We start from the raw sequence: 19,083 nt of genomic DNA on the forward strand, positions 1-19,083 counted from the left end.
CAACAACAATGCTTTTCAATAAAGGAGGCCGCATGAACGGAGCTTTCCAAATGGGCAAAGAAGCCTTGTGCCATCAGTCTCCAAATAGTAAGTTGGTACGCAGCATACACGCAGGACCAGAGCTTCCTGGCTCTAGGCAGTTTTCTGATACCGAAACGGGTGCTGAAGTAAGGTCTCTAGGAGTCTTGGAAAGCTTACTACCGTGAAACTAAAAGAGAACAGCGATGAAGGCCTCATGGAGCTGCTGCACGCCTCCCGTTTTGCCAGGATAATCAGGGCATTACTTCGAGGCTAGTGCTCCCCTTGACTTTCACTTTAGTTATAGAGCAGAGCAGGGTGAGCTTCCTACTACGAACTGGAAGCACAAGGTTTCTTACGGGAAAACTCAATATCTTCTCAGAACCATGCAGGCAGTGACTAAAACCCCGGCAACAACAATGCTTTTCAGGTATAAAGGAGGCCGCATGAACGGAGCCTTCCTAATGGGAAAACAAGCCTTGTGCCATCAGTCTCCAATTTCTAGGTTGATACGCAGCATACACGCAGGACCAGAGCTTCCTGGCTCTAGGCAGTTTTCTGATATCGAAACGGGTGGTGAAGCAAGGTGCCTAGGAGTCTTGGAAAGCTTACTACCGTTAAACTAAAGCAGAACAGCGAGGAAGGCCTCATGGAGCTGCTGCATGCCTCCCGATTTGCAAGGATAATCAGGGCCTTACTTTTAGGTTAGTGCTCACGTTGACTTCCACTTTTGGTATAGAGGAGAGCAGGGTGAGCTTCCAACTAGGAACTGGAAGCACAAGGTCCTTTCGGGAAAACTCATTTTCTTCTCAGAAGCCGACAGGCAGTGACTAAATCCGCAGCAACAACCATGCTTTTCAGGTGTCTTCTAGACTGCATGATGAAGCTTTCAAAATGGGAACACAAGCGTTGTGGCATCAGTTTCCCATTTCCAGAATGACACGCAGCATAAGTACATGGTGATGCTAACAAGTCAAAAGAGATTCACGATACCCACTGGGGCTTTCCCTGATTCAAATTTTTTCTACGACCGCTTTTCTGCGTGCAGCCAAGTGCCTAAACAAAGGATGCACGAGGGAGACTTAGGGGCCTGTGCATCCGTCAAAGACCTACAGTGTTACACCAAGAACTGTGCTTAAATTGTACTTGGAATGCAAACGACCACCTCCTTGAGGATGCGTGACTCTAAGTGTAAAAGGTGAAAAGGGATTAGAAGAGAGTGTTTTTCTCAATAGAGTTCAACTAGGGGAATGAGGTTACATCCATTTAATGGAGGACAGTCTCGAAGTGTGTTCCTGAATGCTGTGTAGAGCTGAGGTAACCTGGCTCTCCCAAGGAAGAGTGCAGTGTGTTGCCTTTCTCTCGCCAACACTGGGGTGTCAAAAAGGCCTACGGGGCTGAAGTTGCCTACGTGGCCCTGAGCTTCCTGGCCTTACTCAGTATAATGGTAGCAAAACGGGTGCTGAAACAAGGTCCCTAGGAGTCTTGAAAAGCTATCTACCTTGAAACTAAAGCAGAACAGTGAAGAAGGCCTCATGGAGCTGCTCCACGCCTCCCGTTTGGCAAGGCAAATCAGGGCCTTCCTTCGAGGCTAGGGCTCACGTTGACTTTCACATTAGGTATAGAGCAGAGCAGGGTGAGCTTCCTACTAGGAACTGGAAGCACAAGGTTTCTTACGGGAAAACTCAATATCTTCTCAGAACCATGCAGGCAGTGACTAAAACCCCGGCAACAACAATGCTTTTCCGGTATAAAGGAGGCCGCATGAACGGAGCTTTCCAAATGGGCAAAAAAGCCTTGTGCCATCAGTCTCCAAATAGTAAGTTGGTATGCAGCATACACGCAGGACCAGAGCTTCCTGGCTCTAGGCAGTTTTCTGATACCGAAACGGGTGCTGAAGTAAGGTCTCTAGGAGTCTTGGAAAGCTTACTACCGTGAAACTTAAAGAGAACAGCGATGAAGGCCTCATGGAGCTGCTGCACGCCTCCCGTTTTGCCAGGATAATCAGGGCATTACTTCGAGGCTAGTGCTCCCCTTGACTTTCACTTTAGTTATAGAGCAGAGCAGGGTGAGCTTCCTACTAGGAACTGGAAGCACAAGGTTTCTTACGGGAAAACTCAATATCTTCTCAGAACCATGCAGGCAGTGACTAAAACCCCGGCAACAACAATGCTTTTCAATAAAGGAGGCCGCATGAACGGAGCTTTCCAAATGGGCAAAGAAGCCTTGTGCCATCAGTCTCCAAATAGTAAGTTGGTACGCAGCATACACGCAGGACCAGAGCTTCCTGGCTCTAGGCAGTTTTCTGATACCGAAACGGGTGCTGAAGTAAGGTCTCTAGGAGTCTTGGAAAGCTTACTACCGTGAAACTAAAAGAGAACAGTGATGAAAGCCTCATGGAGCTGCTGCACGCCTCCCGTTTTGCCAGGATAATCAGGGCATTACTTCGAGGCTACTGCTCCCCTTGACTTTCAGTTTAGATATAGAGCAGAGCAGAGTGAGCTTCCAACTAGGAACTGGAAGCACAAGGTTTCTTTCGGGAAAACTCATTTTCTTCGCAGCAGCAGGCAGGCAGTGACTAAATCCCCGGCAACAACAATGCTTTTCAGGTATAAAGGAGGCCGCATTAACGGAGCATTCCTAATGGGAAAACAAGCCTTGTGCCATCAGTCTCCAATTTCTAGGTTGATACGCAGCATACACGCAGCACCAGAGCTTCCTGGCTCTAGGCAGTTTTCTGATACCGAAACGGGTGGTGAAGCAAGGTGCCTAGGAGTCTTGGAAAGCTTACTACCGTTAAACTAAAGCAGAACAGCGAGGAAGGCCTCATGGAGCTGCTGCATGCCTCCCGATTTGCAAGGATAATCAGGGCCTTACTTTTAGGTTAGTGCTCACGTTGACTTCCACTTTTGGTATAGAGGAGAGCAGGGTGAGCTTCCAACTAGGAACTGGAAGCACAAGGTCCTTTCGGGAAAACTCATTTTCTTCTCAGAAGCCGACAGGCAGTGACTAAATCCCCAGCAACAACAATGCTTTTCAGGTGTCTTCTAGACTGCATGATGAAGCTTTCAAAATGGGAACACAAGCGTTGTGGCATCAGTTTCCCATTTCCAGAATGACACGCAGCATAAGTACATGGTGATGTTAACAAGTCAAAAGAGATTCACGATACCCACTGGGGCTTTCCCTGATTCAAATTTTTTCTACGACCGCTTTTCTGCGTGCAGCCAAGTGCCTAAACAAAGGATGCACGAGGGAGACTTAGGGGCCTGTGCATCCGTCAAAGACCTACAGTGTTACACCAAGAACTGTGCTTAAATTGTACTTGGAATGCAAACGACCACCTCCTTGAGGATGCGTGACTCTAAGTGTAAAAGGTGAAAAGGGATTAGAAGAGAGTGTTTTTCTCAATAGAGTTCAACTAGGGGAATGAGGTTACATCCATTTAATGGAGGACAGTCTCGAAGTGTGTTCCTGAATGCTGTGTAGAGCTGAGGTAACCTGGCTCTCCCAAGGAAGAGTGCAGTGTGTTGCCTTTCTCTCGCCAACACTGGGGTGTCAAAAAGGCCTACGGGGCTGAAGTTGCCTACGTGGCCCTGAGCTTCCTGGCCTTACTCAGTATAATGGTAGCAAAACGGGTGCTGAAACAAGGTCCCTAGGAGTCTTGAAAAGCTATCTACCTTGAAACTAAAGCAGAACAGTGAAGAAGGCCTCATGGAGCTGCTCCACGCCTCCCGTTTGGCAAGGCAAATCAGGGCCTTCCTTCGAGGCTAGGGCTCACGTTGACTTTCACATTAGGTATAGAGCAGAGCAGGGTGAGCTTCCTACTAGGAACTGGAAGCACAAGGTTTCTTACGGGAAAACTCAATATCTTCTCAGAACCATGCAGGCAGTGACTAAAACCCCGGCAACAACAATGCTTTTCCGGTATAAAGGAGGCCGCATGAACGGAGCTTTCCAAATGGGCAAAAAAGCCTTGTGCCATCAGTCTCCAAATAGTAAGTTGGTATGCAGCATACACGCAGGACCAGAGCTTCCTGGCTCTAGGCAGTTTTCTGATACCGAAACGGGTGCTGAAGTAAGGTCTCTAGGAGTCTTGGAAAGCTTACTACCGTGAAACTAAAAGAGAACAGCGATGAAGGCCTCATGGAGCTGCTGCACGCCTCCCGTTTTGCCAGGATAATCAGGGCATTACTTCGAGGCTAGTGCTCCCCTTGACTTTCAGTTTAGATATAGAGCAGAGCAGAGTGAGCTTCCAACTAGGAACAGCAAGTACAAGGTTTCTTTCGGGAAAACTCATTTTCTTCGCAGCAGCAGGCAGGCAGTGACTAAATCCCCGGCAACAACAATGCTTTTCAGGTATAAAGGAGGCCGCATGAACAGAGCCTTCCTAATGGGAAAACAAGCCTTGTGCCATCAGTCTCCAATTTCTAGGTTGATACGCAGCATACACGCAGCACCAGAGCTTCCTGGCTCTAGGCAGTTTTCTGATACCGAAACGGGTGGTGAAGCAAGGTGCCTAGGAGTCTTGGAAAGCTTACTACCGTTAAACTAAAGCAGAACAGCGAGGAAGGCCTCATGGAGCTGCTGCATGCCTCCCGATTTGCAAGGATAATCAGGGCCTTACTTTTAGGTTAGTGCTCACGTTGACTTCCACTTTTGGTATAGAGGAGAGCAGGGTGAGCTTCCAACTAGGAACTGGAAGCACAAGGTCCTTTCGGGAAAACTCATTATCTTCTCAGAAGCCGACAGGCAGTGACTAAATCCCCAGCAACAACCATGCTTTTCAGGTGTCTTCTAGACTGCATGATGAAGCTTTCAAAATGGGAACACAAGCGTTGTGGCATCAGTTTCCCATTTACAGAATGACACGCAGCATAAGTACATGGTGATGCTAACAAGTCAAAAGAGATTCACGATACCCACTGGGGCTTTCCCTGATTCAACTTTTTTCTACGACCTCTTTTCTGCGTGCAGCCAAGTGCCTAAACAAAGGATGCGCGAGGGAGACTTAGGGGCCTGTGGATCTTCCAAAGACCTACAGTGTTACACCAAGAACTGTGCTTAAATTGTACTTGGAATGCAAACCGACCACCTCCTTGAGGATGCGTGACTCTAAGTGTAAAAGGTGAAAAGGGATTAGAAGAGAGTGTTTTTCTCAATAGAGTTCAACTAGGGGAATGAGGTTACATCCATTTAATGGAGGACAGTCTCGAAGTGTGTTCCTGAATGCTGTGTAGAGCTGAGGTAACCTGGCTCTCCCAAGGAAGAGTGCAGTGTGTTGCCTTTCTCTAGCCAACACTGGGGTGTCAAAAAGGCCTACGGGGCTGAAGTTGCCTACGTGGCCCTGAGCTTCCTGGCCTTACTCAGTATAATGGTAGCAAAACGGGTGCTGAAACAAGGTCCCTAGGAGTCTTGAAAAGCTATCTACCTTGAAACTAAAGCAGAACAGTGAAGAAGGCCTCATGGAGCTGCTCCACGCCTCCCGTTTGGCAAGGCAAATCAGGGCCTTCCTTCGAGGCTAGGGCTCACGTTGACTTTCACATTAGGTATAGAGCAGAGCAGGGTGAGCTTCCTACTAGGAACTGGAAGCACAAGGTTTCTTACGGGAAAACTCAATATCTTCTCAGAACCATGCAGGCAGTGACTAAAACCCCGGCAACAACAATGCTTTTCCGGTATAAAGGAGGCCGCATGAACGGAGCTTTCCAAATGGGCAAAAAAGCCTTGTGCCATCAGTCTCCAAATAGTAAGTTGGTATGCAGCATACACGCAGGACCAGAGCTTCCTGGCTCTAGGCAGTTTTCTGATACCGAAACGGGTGCTGAAGTAAGGTCTCTAGGAGTCTTGGAAAGCTTACTACCGTGAAACTTAAAGAGAACAGCGATGAAGGCCTCATGGAGCTGCTGCACGCCTCCCGTTTTGCCAGGATAATCAGGGCATTACTTCGAGGCTAGTGCTCCCCTTGACTTTCACTTTAGTTATAGAGCAGAGCAGGGTGAGCTTCCTACTAGGAACTGGAAGCACAAGGTTTCTTACGGGAAAACTCAATATCTTCTCAGAACCATGCAGGCAGTGACTAAAACCCCGGCAACAACAATGCTTTTCAATAAAGGAGGCCGCATGAACGGAGCTTTCCAAATGGGCAAAGAAGCCTTGTGCCATCAGTCTCCAAATAGTAAGTTGGTACGCAGCATACACGCAGGACCAGAGCTTCCTGGCTCTAGGCAGTTTTCTGATACCGAAACGGGTGCTGAAGTAAGGTCTCTAGGAGTCTTGGAAAGCTTACTACCGTGAAACTAAAGGAGAACAGTGATGAAGGCCTCATGGAGCTGCTGCACGCCTCCCGTTTTGCCAGGATAATCAGGGCATTACTTCGAGGCTAGTGCTCCCCTTGACTTTCAGTTTAGATATAGAGCAGAGCAGAGTGAGCTTCCAACTAGGAACTGGAAGCACAAGGTTTCTTTCGGGAAAACTCATTTTCTTCGCAGCAGCAGGCAGGCAGTGACTAAATCCCCGGCAACAACAATGCTTTTCAGGTATAAAGGAGGCCGCATTAACGGAGCATTCCTAATGGGAAAACAAGCCTTGTGCCATCAGTCTCCAATTTCTAGGTTGATACGCAGCATACACGCAGCACCAGAGCTTCCTGGTTCTAGGCAGTTTTCTGATACCGAAACGGGTGGTGAAGCAAGGTGCCTAGGAGTCTTGGAAAGCTTACTACCGTTAAACTAAAGCAGAACAGCGAGGAAGGCCTCATGGAGCTGCTGCATGCCTCCCGATTTGCAAGGATAATCAGGGCCTTACTTTTAGGTTAGTGCTCACGTTGACTTCCACTTTTGGTATAGAGGAGAGCAGGGTGAGCTTCCAACTAGGAACTGGAAGCACAAGGTCCTTTCGGGAAAACTCATTTTCTTCTCAGAAGCCGACAGGCAGTGACTAAATCCCCAGCAACAACCATGCTTTTCAGGTGTCTTCTAGACTGCATGATGAAGCTTTCAAAATGGGAACACAAGCGTTGTGGCATCAGTTTCCCATTTCCAGAATGACACGCAGCATAAGTACATGGTGATGCTAACAAGTCAAAAGAGATTCACGATACCCACTGGGGCTTTCCCTGATTCAAATTTTTTCTACGACCGCTTTTCTGCGTGCAGCCAAGTGCCTAAACAAAGGATGCACGAGGGAGACTTAGGGGCCTGTGCATCCGTCAAAGACCTACAGTGTTACACCAAGAACTGTGCTTAAATTGTACTTGGAATGCAAACGACCACCTCCTTGAGGATGCGTGACTCTAAGTGTAAAAGGTGAAAAGGGATTAGAAGAGAGTGTTTTTCTCAATAGAGTTCAACTAGGGGAATGAGGTTACATCCATTTAATGGAGGACAGTCTCGAAGTGTGTTCCTGAATGCTGTGTAGAGCTGAGGTAACCTGGCTCTCCCAAGGAAGAGTGCAGTGTGTTGCCTTTCTCTCGCCAACACTGGGGTGTCAAAAAGGCCTACGGGGCTGAAGTTGCCTACGTGGCCCTGAGCTTCCTGGCCTTACTCAGTATAATGGTAGCAAAACGGGTGCTGAAACAAGGTCCCTAGGAGTCTTGAAAAGCTATCTACCTTGAAACTAAAGCAGAACAGTGAAGAAGGCCTCATGGAGCTGCTCCACGCCTCCCGTTTGGCAAGGCAAATCAGGGCCTTCCTTCGAGGCTAGGGCTCACGTTGACTTTCACATTAGGTATAGAGCAGAGCAGGGTGAGCTTCCTACTAGGAACTGGAAGCACAAGGTTTCTTACGGGAAAACTCAATATCTTCTCAGAACCATGCAGGCAGTGACTAAAACCCCGGCAACAACAATGCTTTTCCGGTATAAAGGAGGCCGCATGAACGGAGCTTTCCAAATGGGCAAAAAAGCCTTGTGCCATCAGTCTCCAAATAGTAAGTTGGTATGCAGCATACACGCAGGACCAGAGCTTCCTGGCTCTAGGCAGTTTTCTGATACCGAAACGGGTGCTGAAGTAAGGTCTCTAGGAGTCTTGGAAAGCTTACTACCGTGAAACTAAAAGAGAACAGCGATGAAGGCCTCATGGAGCTGCTGCACGCCTCCCGTTTTGCCAGGATAATCAGGGCATTACTTCGAGGCTAGTGCTCCCCTTGACTTTCAGTTTAGATATAGAGCAGAGCAGAGTGAGCTTCCAACTAGGAACAGCAAGTACAAGGTTTCTTTCGGGAAAACTCATTTTCTTCGCAGCAGCAGGCAGGCAGTGACTAAATCCCCGGCAACAACAATGCTTTTCAGGTATAAAGGAGGCCGCATGAACAGAGCCTTCCTAATGGGAAAACAAGCCTTGTGCCATCAGTCTCCAATTTCTAGGTTGATACGCAGCATACACGCAGCACCAGAGCTTCCTGGCTCTAGGCAGTTTTCTGATACCGAAACGGGTGGTGAAGCAAGGTGCCTAGGAGTCTTGGAAAGCTTACTACCGTTAAACTAAAGCAGAACAGCGAGGAAGGCCTCATGGAGCTGCTGCATGCCTCCCGATTTGCAAGGATAATCAGGGCCTTACTTTTAGGTTAGTGCTCACGTTGACTTCCACTTTTGGTATAGAGGAGAGCAGGGTGAGCTTCCAACTAGGAACTGGAAGCACAAGGTCCTTTCGGGAAAACTCATTTTCTTCTCAGAAGCCGACAGGCAGTGACTAAATCCCCAGCAACAACCATGCTTTTCAGGTGTCTTCTAGACTGCATGATGAAGCTTTCAAAATGGGAACACAAGCGTTGTGGCATCAGTTTCCCATTTCCAGAATGACACGCAGCATAAGTACATGGTGATGCTAACAAGTCAAAAGAGATTCACGATACCCACTGGGGCTTTCCCTGATTCAACTTTTTTCTACGACCTCTTTTCTGCGTGCAGCCAAGTGCCTAAACAAAGGATGCGCGAGGGAGACTTAGGGGCCTGTGCATCCGTCAAAGACCTACAGTGTTACACCAAGAACTGTGCTTAAATTGTACTTGGAATGCAAACCGACCACCTCCTTGAGGATGCGTGACTCTAAGTGTAAAAGGTGAAAAGGGATTAGAAGAGAGTGTTTTTCTCAATAGAGTTCAACTAGGGGAATGAGGTTACATCCATTTAATGGCGGACAGTCTCGAAGTGTGTTCCTGAATCCTGCGTAGACCTGAGATAACCTGGCTCTCCCAAGGAAAGGTGCAGTGTGTTGCCTTTCTCTAGCCAACACTGGGGTGTTCCAAAAGGCCTACGGGGCTGAAGTTGCCTACGTGGCCCTGAGCTTCCTGGTCTCACTCAGTATAATGGTAGCAAAACGGGTGCTGAAACAAGGTCCCTAGGAGTCTTGAAAAGCTATCTACCTTGAAACTAAAGCAGAACAGTGAAGAAGGCCTCATGGAGCTGCTCCACGCCTCCCGTTTGACAAGGCAAATCAGGGCCTTCCTTCGAGGCTAGGGCTCACGTTGACTTTCACATTAGGTATAGAGCAGAGCAGGGTGAGCTTCCAACTAGGAACTGGAAGCACAAGGTTTCTTACGGGAAACTCAATATCTTCTCAGAACCATGCAGGCAGTGACTAAAACCCCGGCAACAACTATGCTTTTCGGGTATAAAGGAGGCCGCATGAACGGAGCTTTCCAAATGGGCAAAGAAGCCTTGTGCCCTCAGTCTCCAAATAGTAAGTTGGTATGCAGCATACACGCAGGACCAGAGTTTCCTGGCTCTAGGCAGTTTTCTGATACCGAAACGGGTGCTGAAGTAAGGTCTCTAGGAGTCTTGGAAAGCTTACTACCGTGAAACTAAAAGAGAACGGTGATGAAGGCCTCATGGAGCTGCTGCACGCCTCCCGTTTTGCCAGGATAATCAGGGCATTACTTCGAGGCTAGTGCTCCCCTTGACTTTCACTTTAGTTATAGAGCAGAGCAGGGTGAGCTTCCTACTAGGAACTGGAAGCACAAGGTTTCTTACGGGAAAACTCAATATCTTCTCAGAACCATGCAGGCAGTGACTAAAACCCCGGCAACAACAATGCTTTTCAATAATGGAGGCCTCATGAACGGAGCTTTCCAAATCGGCAAAGAAGCCTTGTGACATCAGTCTCCAAATAGTAAGTTGGTACGCCGCATACACGCATAACCAGAGCTTCCTGGCTCTAGGCAGTTTTCTGATACCGAAACGGGTGCTGAAGTAAGGTCTCTAGGAGTCTTGGAAAGCTTACTACCGTGAAACTTAAAGAGAACAGCGATGAAGGCCTCATGGAGCTGCTGCACGCCTCCCGTTTTGCCAGGATAATCAGGGCATTACTTCGAGGCTAGTGCTCCCCTTGACTTTCACTTTAGTTATACAGCAGAGCAGGGTGAGCTTCCAACTAGGAACTGGAAGCACAAGGTTTCTTTCGGGAAAACTCAATATCTTCTCAGAACCATGCAGGCAGTGACTAAAACCCCGGCAGCAACAATGCTTTTCAGGTATAAAGGAGGCCGCATGAACGGAGCCTTCCTAATGGGAAAACCAGCCTTGTGCCATCAGTCTCCAATTTCTAGGTTGATACGCAGCATACACGCAGGACCAGAGCTTCCTGGCTCTAGGCAGTTTTCTGATACCGAAACGGGTGGTGAAGCCAGGTGCCTAGGAGTCTTGGAAAGCTTACTACCGTTAAACTAAAGCAGAACAGCCAGGAAGGACTCATGGAGCTGCTGCATGCCTCCCGATTTGCAAGGATAATCAGGGCCTTACTTTTAGGTTAGTGCTCACGTTGACTTCCACTTTTGGTATAGAGGAGAGCAGGGTGAGCTTCCAACTAGGAACTGGAAGCACAAGGTCCTTTCGGGAAAACTCATTTTCTTCTCAGAAGCCGACAGGCAGTGACTAAATCCCCAGCAACAACCATGCTTTTCAGGTGTCTTCTAGACTGCATGATGAAGCTTTCAAAATGGGAACACAAGCGTTGTGGCATCAGTTTCCCATTTCCAGAATGACACGCAGCATAAGTACATGGTGATGCTAACAAGTCAAAAGAGATTCACGATACCCACTGGGGCTTTCCCTGATTCAACTTTTTTCTACGACCTCTTTTCTGCGTGCAGCCAAGTGCCTAAACAAAGGATGCGCGAGGGAGACTTAGGGGCCTGTGGATCTTCCAAAGACCTACAGTGTTACACCAAGAACTGTGCTTAAATTGTACTTGGAATGCAAACCGACCACCTCCTTGAGGATGCGTGACTCTAAGTGTAAAAGGTGAAAAGGGATTAGAAGAGAGTGTTTTTCTCAATAGAGTTCAACTAGGGGAATGAGGTTACATCCATTTAATGGCGGACAGTCTCGAAGTGTGTTCCTGAATCCTGCATAGACCTGAGATAACCTGGCTCTCCCAAGGAAAGGTGCAGTGTGTTGCCTTTCTCTAGCCAACACTGGGGTGTTCCAAAAGGCCTACGGGGCTGAAGTTGCCTACGTGGCCCTGAGCTTCCTGGTCTCACTCAGTATAATGGTAGCAAAACGGGTGCTGAAACAAGGTCCCTAGGAGTCTTGAAAAGCTATCTACCTTGAAACTAAAGCAGAACAGTGAAGAAGGCCTCATGGAGCTGCTCCACGCCTCCCGTTTGGCAAGGCAAATCAGGGCCTTCCTTCGAGGCTAGGGCTCACGTTGACTTTCACATTAGGTATAGAGCAGAGCAGGGTGAGCTTCCAACTAGGAACTGGAAGCACAAGGTTTCTTACGGGAAACTCAATATCTTCTCAGAACCATGCAGGCAGTGACTAAAACCCCGGCAACAACAATGCTTTTCAGGTATAAAGGAGGCCGCATGAACGGAGCTTTCCAAATGGGCAAAGAAGCCTTGTGCCCTCAGTCTCCAAATAGTAAGTTGGTACGCAGCATACACGCAGGACCAGAGCTTCCTGGCTCTAGGCAGTTTTCTGATACGGAAACGGGTGCTGAAGTAAGGTCTCTAGGAGTCTTGGAAAGCTTACTACCGTGAAACTTAAAGAGAACAGCGATGAAGGCCTCATGGAGCTGCTGCACGCCTCCCGTTTTGCCAGGATAATCAGGGCATTACTTCGAGGCTAGTGCTCCCCTTGACTTTCACTTTAGTTATAGAGCAGAGCAGAGTGAGCTTCCTACTAGGAACTGGAAGCACAAGGTTTCTTACGGGAAAACTCAATATCTTCTCAGAACCATGCAGGCAGTGACTAAAACCCCGGCAACAACAATGCTTTTCAATAAAGGAGGCCGCATGAACGGAGCCTTCCTAATGGGAAAACAAGCCTTGTGCCATCAGTCTCCAATTTCTAGGTTGATACGCAGCATACACGCAGGACCAGAGCTTCCTGGCTCTAGGCAGTTTTCTGATACCGAAACGGGTGGTGAAGCAAGGTGCCTAGGAGTCTTGGAAAGCTTACTACCGTTAAACTAAAGCAGAACAGCGAGGAAGGCCTCATGGAGCTGCTGCCTGCCTCCCGATTTGCAAGGATAATCAGGGCCTTACTTTTAGGTTAGTGCTCACGTTGACTTCCACTTTTGGTATAGAGGAGAGCAGGGTGAGCTTCCAACTAGGAACTGGAAGCACAAGGTCCTTTCGGGAAAACTCATTTTCTTCTCAGAAGCCGACAGGCAGTGACTAAATCCGCAGCAACAACCATGCTTTTCAGGTGTCTTCTAGACTGCATGATGAAGCTTTCAAAATGGGAACACAAGCGTTGTGGCATCAGTTTCCCATTTCCAGAATGACACGCAGCATAAGTACATGGTGATGCTAACAAGTCAAAAGAGATTCACGATACCCACTGGGGCTTTCCCTGATTCAACTTTTTTCTACGACCTCTTTTCTGCGTGCAGCCAAGTGCCTAAACAAAGGATGCGTGAGGGAGACTTAGGGGCCTGTGGATCTTCCAAAGACCTACAGTGTTACACCAAGAACTGTGCTTAAATTGTACTTGGAATGCAAACCGACCACCTCCTTGAGGATGCGTGACTCTAAGTGTAAAAGGTGAAAAGGGATTAGAAGAGAGTGTTTTTCTCAATAGAGTTCAACTAGGGGAATGAGGTTACATCCATTTAATGGAGGACAGTCTCGAAGTGTGTTCCTGAATGCTGTGTAGAGCTGAGGTAACCTGGCTCTCCCAAGGAAGAGTGCAGTGTGTTGCCTTTCTCTAGCCAACACTGGGGTGTCAAAAAGGCCTACGGGGCTGAAGTTGCCTACGTGGCCCTGAGCTTCCTGGCCTTACTCAGTATAATGGTAGCAAAACGGGTGCTGAAACAAGGTCCCTAGGAGTCTTGAAAAGCTATCTACCTTGAAACTAAAGCAGAACAGTGAAGAAGGCCTCATGGAGCTGCTCCACGCCTCCCGTTTGGCAAGGCAAATCAGGGACTTCCTTCGAGGCTAGGGCTCACGTTGACTTTCACATTAGGTATAGAGCAGAGTAGGGTGAGCTTCCAACTAGGAACTGGAAGCACAAGGTTTCTTCCGGGAAACTCAATATCTTCTCAGAACCATGCAGGCAGAGACTAAAACCGCGGCAACAACAATGCTTTTCAGGTATAAAGGAGGCCGCATGAACGGAGCTTTCCAAATGGGCAAAGAAGCCTTGTGCCCTCAGTCTCCAAATAGTAGGTTGGTATGCAGCATACACGCAGGAGCAGAGCTTCCTGGCTCTAGGCAGTTTTCTGATACCCAAACGGGTGCTGAAGTAAGGTCTCTAGGAGTCTTGGAAAGCTTACTACCGTGAAACTAAAAGAGAACAGCGATGAAGGCCTCATGGAGCTGCTGCACGCCTCCCGTTTTGCCAGGATAATCAGGGCATTACTTCGAGGCTAGTGCTCCCCTTGACTTTCACTTTAGTTATAGAGCAGAGCAGGGTGAGCTTCCAACTAGGAACTGGAAGCACAAGGTTTCTTACGGGAAAACTCAATATCGTCTCAGAACCATGCAGGCAGTGACTAAAACCCCGGCAACAACAATGCTTTTCAGCTATAATGGAGGCCGCATGAACGGAGCTTTCCAAATCGGCAAAGAAGCCTTGTGACATCAGTCTCGAAATAGTAAGTTGGTACGCCGCATACACGCAGGACCAGAGCTTCCTGGCTCTAGGCAGTTTTCTGATACCGAAACGGGTGCTGAAGTAAGGTCTCTAGGAGTCTTGGAAAGCTTACTACCGTGAAACTAAAAGAGAACAGCGATGAAGGCCTCATGGAGCTGCTGCACGCCTCCCGTTTTGCCAGGATAATCAGGGCATTACTTCGAGGCTAGTGCTCCCCTTGACTTTCACTTTAGTTATAGAGCAGAGCAGGGTGAGCTTCCAACTAGGAACTGGAAGCACAAGGTTTCTTTCGGGAAAACTCAATATCTTCTCAGAACCATGCAGGCAGTGACTAAAACCCCGGCAGCAACAATGCTTTTCAGGTATAAAGGAGGCCGCATGAACAGAGCCTTCCTAATGGGAAAACAAGCCTTGTGCCATCAGTCTCCAATTTCTAGGTTGATAACGCAGCATAAACGCAGCACCAGAGCTTCCTGGCTCTAGGCAGTTTTCTGATACCGAAACGGGTGGTGAAGCAAGGTGCCTAGGAGTCTTGGAAGGCTTACTACCGTTAAACTAAAGCAGAACAGCGAGGAAGGCCTCATGGAGCTGCTGCATGCCTCCCGATTTGCAAGGATAATCAGGGCCTTACTTTTAGGTTAGTGCTCACGTTGACTTCCACTTTTGGTATAGAGGAGAGCAGGGTGAGCTTCCAACTAGGAACTGGAAGCACAAGGTCCTTTCGGGAAAACTCATTTTCTTCTCAGAAGCCGACAGGCAGTGACTAAATCCGCAGCAACAACCATGCTTTTCAGGTGTCTTCTAGACTGCATGATGAAGCTTTCAAAATGGGAACACAAGCGTTGTGGCATCAGTTTCCCATTTCCAGAATGACACGCAGCATAAGTACATGGTGATGCTAACAAGTCAAAAGAGATTCACGATACCCACTGGGGCTTTCCCTGATTCAACTTTTTTCTACGACCTCTTTTCTGCGTGCAGCCAAGTGCCTAAACAAAGGATGCGCGAGGGAGACTTAGGGGCCTGTGGATCTTCCAAAGACCTACAGTGTTACACCAAGAACTGTGCTTAAATTGTACTTGGAATGCAAACCGACCACCTCCTTGAGGATGCGTGACTCTAAGTGTAAAAGGTGAAAAGGGATTAGAAGAGAGTGTTTTTCTCAATAGAGTTCAACTAGGGGAATGAGGTTACTTCCATTTAATGGCGGACAGTCTCGAAGTGTGTTCCTGAATCCTGCGTAGACCTGAAATAACCTGGCTCTCCCAAGGAAAGGTGCAGTGTGTTGCCTTTCTCTAGCCAACACTGGGGTGTTCCAAAAGGCCTACGGGGCTGAAGTTGCCTACGTGGCCCTGAGCTTCCTGGTCTCACTCAGTATAATGGTAGCAAAACGGGTGCTGAAACAAGGTCCCTAGGAGTCTTGAAAAGCTATCTACCTTGAAACTAAGGCAGAACAGTGAAGAAGGCCTCATGGAGCTGCTCCACGCCTCCCGTTTGGCAAGGCAAATCAGGGCCTTCCTTCGAGGCTAGGGCTCACGTTGACTTTCACATTAGGTATAGAGCAGAGCAGGGTGAGCTTCCAACTAGGAACTGGAAGCACAAGGTTTCTTACGGGAAACTCAATATATTCTCAGAACCATGCAGGCAGTGACTAAAACCCCGGCAACAACAATGCTTTTCGGGTATAAAGGAGGCCGCATGAACGGAGCTTTCCAAATGGGCAAAGAAGCCTTGTGCCCTCAGTCTCCAAATAATAAGTTGGTACGCAGCATACACGCAGGACCAGAGCTTCCTGGCTCTAGGCAGTTTTCTGATACGGAAACGGGTGCTGAGGTAAGGTCTTTAGGTGTCTTGGAAAGCTTACAACCGCGAAACTAAAAGAGAACATCCTTGAAGGCCTCATGGAGCTGCTGCACGCCTCCCGTTTTGCCAGGATAATCAGGGCATTACTTCGAGGCTAGTGCTCCCCTTGACTTTCACTTTAGTTATAGAGCAGAGCAGGGTGAGCTTCCTACTAGGAACTGGAAGCACAAGGTTTCTTACGGGAAAACTCAATATCTTCTCAGAACCATGCAGGCAGTGACTAAAACCCCGGCAACAACAATGCTTTTCAATAAAGGAGGCCGCATGAACGGAGCTTTCCAAATGGGCAAAGAAGCCTTGTGCCATCAGTCTCCAAATAGTAAGTTGGTACGCAGCATACACGCAGGACCAGAGCTTCCTGGCTCTAGGCAGTTTTCTGATACCGAAACGGGTGCTGAAGTAAGGTCTCTAGGAGTCTTGGAAAGCTTACTACCGTGAAACTAAAAGAGAACAGTGATGAAGGCCTCATGGAGCTGCTGCACGCCTCCCGTTTTGCCAGGATAATCAGGGCATTACTTCGAGGCTAGTGCTCCCCTTGACTTTCAGTTTAGATATAGAGCAGAGCAGAGTGAGCTTCCAACTAGGAACTGGAAGCACAAGGTTTCTTTCGGGAAAACTCATTTTCTTCGCAGCAGCAGGCAGGCAGTGACTAAATCCCCGGCAACAACAATGCTTTTCAGGTATAAAGGAGGCCGCATGAACGGAGCATTCCTAATGGGAAAACAAGCCTTGTGCCATCAGTCTCCAATTTCTAGGTTGATACGCAGCATACACGCAGCACCAGAGCTTCCTGGTTCTAGGCAGTTTTCTGATACCGAAACGGGTGGTGAAGCAAGGTGCCTAGGAGTCTTGGAAAGCTTACTACCGTTAAACTAAAGCAGAACAGCGAGGAAGGCCTCATGGAGCTGCTGCATGCCTCCCGATTTGCAAGGATAATCAGGGCCTTACTTTTAGGTTAGTGCTCACGTTGACTTCCACTTTTGGTATAGAGTAGAGCAGGGTGAGCTTCCAACTAGGAACTGGAAGCACAAGGTCCTTTCGGGAAAACTCATTTTCTTCTCAGAAGCCGACAGGCAGTGACTAAATCCCCAGCAACAACCATGCTTTTCAGGTGTCTTCTAGACTGCATGATGAAGCTTTCAAAATGGGAACACAAGCGTTGTGGCATCAGTTTCCCATTTCCAGAATGACACGCAGCATAAGTACATGGTGATGCTAACAAGTCAAAAGAGATTCACGATACCCACTGGGGCTTTCCCTGATTCAACTTTTTTCTACGACCGCTTTTCTGCGTGCAGCCAAGTGCCTAAACAAAGGATGCACGAGGGAGACTTAGGGGCCTGTGCATCCGTCAAAGACCTACAGTGTTACACCAAGAACTGTGCTTAAATTGTACTTGGAATGCAAACGACCACCTCCTTGAGGATGCGTGACTCTAAGTGTAAAAGGTGAAAAGGGATTAGAAGAGAGTGTTTTTCTCAATAGAGTTCAACTAGGGGAATGAGGTTACATCCATTTAATGGAGGACAGTCTCGAAGTGTGTTCCTGAATGCTGTGTAGAGCTGAGGTAACCTGGCTCTCCCAAGGAAGAGTGCAGTGTGTTGCCTTTCTCTAGCCAACACTGGGGTGTCAAAAAGGCCTACGGGGCTGAAGTTGCCTACGTGGCCCTGAGCTTCCTGGCCTTACTCAGTATAATGGTAGCAAAACGGGTGCTGAAACAAGGTCCCTAGGAGTCTTGAAAAGCTATCTACCTTGAAACTAAAGCAGAACAGTGAAGAAGGCCTCATGGAGCTGCTCCACGCCTCCCGTTTGGCAAGGCAAATCAGGGCCTTCCTTCGAGGCTAGGGCTCACGTTGACTTTCACATTAGGTATAGAGCAGAGTAGGGTGAGCTTCCAACTAGGAACTGGAAGCACAAGTTTTCTTACGGGAAACTCAATATCTTCTCAGAACCATGCAGGCAGAGACTAAAACCGCGGCAACAACAATGCTTTTCAGGTATAAAGGAGGCCGCATGAACGGAGCTTTCCAAATGGGCAAAGAAGCCTTGTGCCCTCAGTCTCCAAATAGTAAGTTGGTATGCAGCATACACGCAGGACCAGAGCTTCCTGGCTCTAGGCAGTTTTCTGATACCGAAACGGGTGCTGAAGTAAGGTCTCTAGGAGTCTTGGAAAGCTTACTACCGTGAAACTTAAAGAGAACAGCGATGAAGGCCTCATGGAGCTGCTGCACGCCTCCCGTTTTGCCAGGATAATCAGGGCACTACTTCGAGGCTAGTGCTCCCCTTGACTTTCGCTTTAGTTATAGAGCAGAGCAGGGTGAGCTTCCTACTAGGAACTGGAAGCACAAGGTTTCTTACGGGAAAACTCAATATCTTCTCAGAACCATGCAGGCAGTGACTAAAACCCCGGCAACAACAATGCTTTTCAATAAAGGAGGCCGCATGAACGGAGCTTTCCAAATGGGCAAAGAAGCCTTGTGCCCTCAGTCTCCAAATAGTAAGTTGGTACGCAGCATACACGCAGGACCAGAGCTTCCTGGTTCTAGGCAGTTTTCTGATACCGAAACGGGTGCTGAAGTAAGGTCTCTAGGAGTCTTGGAAAGCTTACTACCGTGAAACTAAAAGAGAACAGTGATGAAGGCCTCATGGAGCTGCTGCACGCCTCCCGTTTTGCCAGGATAATCAGGGCATTACTTCGAGGCTAGTGCTCCCCTTGACTTTCAGTTTAGATATAGAGCAGAGCAGAGTGAGCTTCCAACTAGGAACTGGAAGCACAAGGTTTCTTTCGGGAAAACTCATTTTCTTCGCAGCAGCAGGCAGGCAGTGACTAAATCCCCGGCAACAACAATGCTTTTCAGGTATAAAGGAGGCCGCATGAACGGAGCCTTCCTAATGGGAAAACAAGCCTTGTGCCATCAGTCTCCAATTTCTAGGTTGATACGCAGCATACACGCAGCACCAGAGCTTCCTGGTTCTAGGCAGTTTTCTGATACCGAAACGGGTGGTGAAGCAAGGTGCCTAGGAGTCTTGGAAAGCTTACTACCGTTAAACTAAAGCAGAACAGCGAGGAAGGCCTCATGGAGCTGCTGCATGCCTCCCGATTTGCAAGGATAATCAGGGCCTTACTTTTAGGTTAGTGCTCACGTTGACTTCCACTTTTGGTAT

This window comes from Balaenoptera borealis, assembly GCF_965194805.1.
Source record: "Balaenoptera borealis genome assembly, chromosome: 4".
Classification (NCBI taxonomy): domain Eukaryota; kingdom Metazoa; phylum Chordata; class Mammalia; order Artiodactyla; family Balaenopteridae; genus Balaenoptera; species Balaenoptera borealis.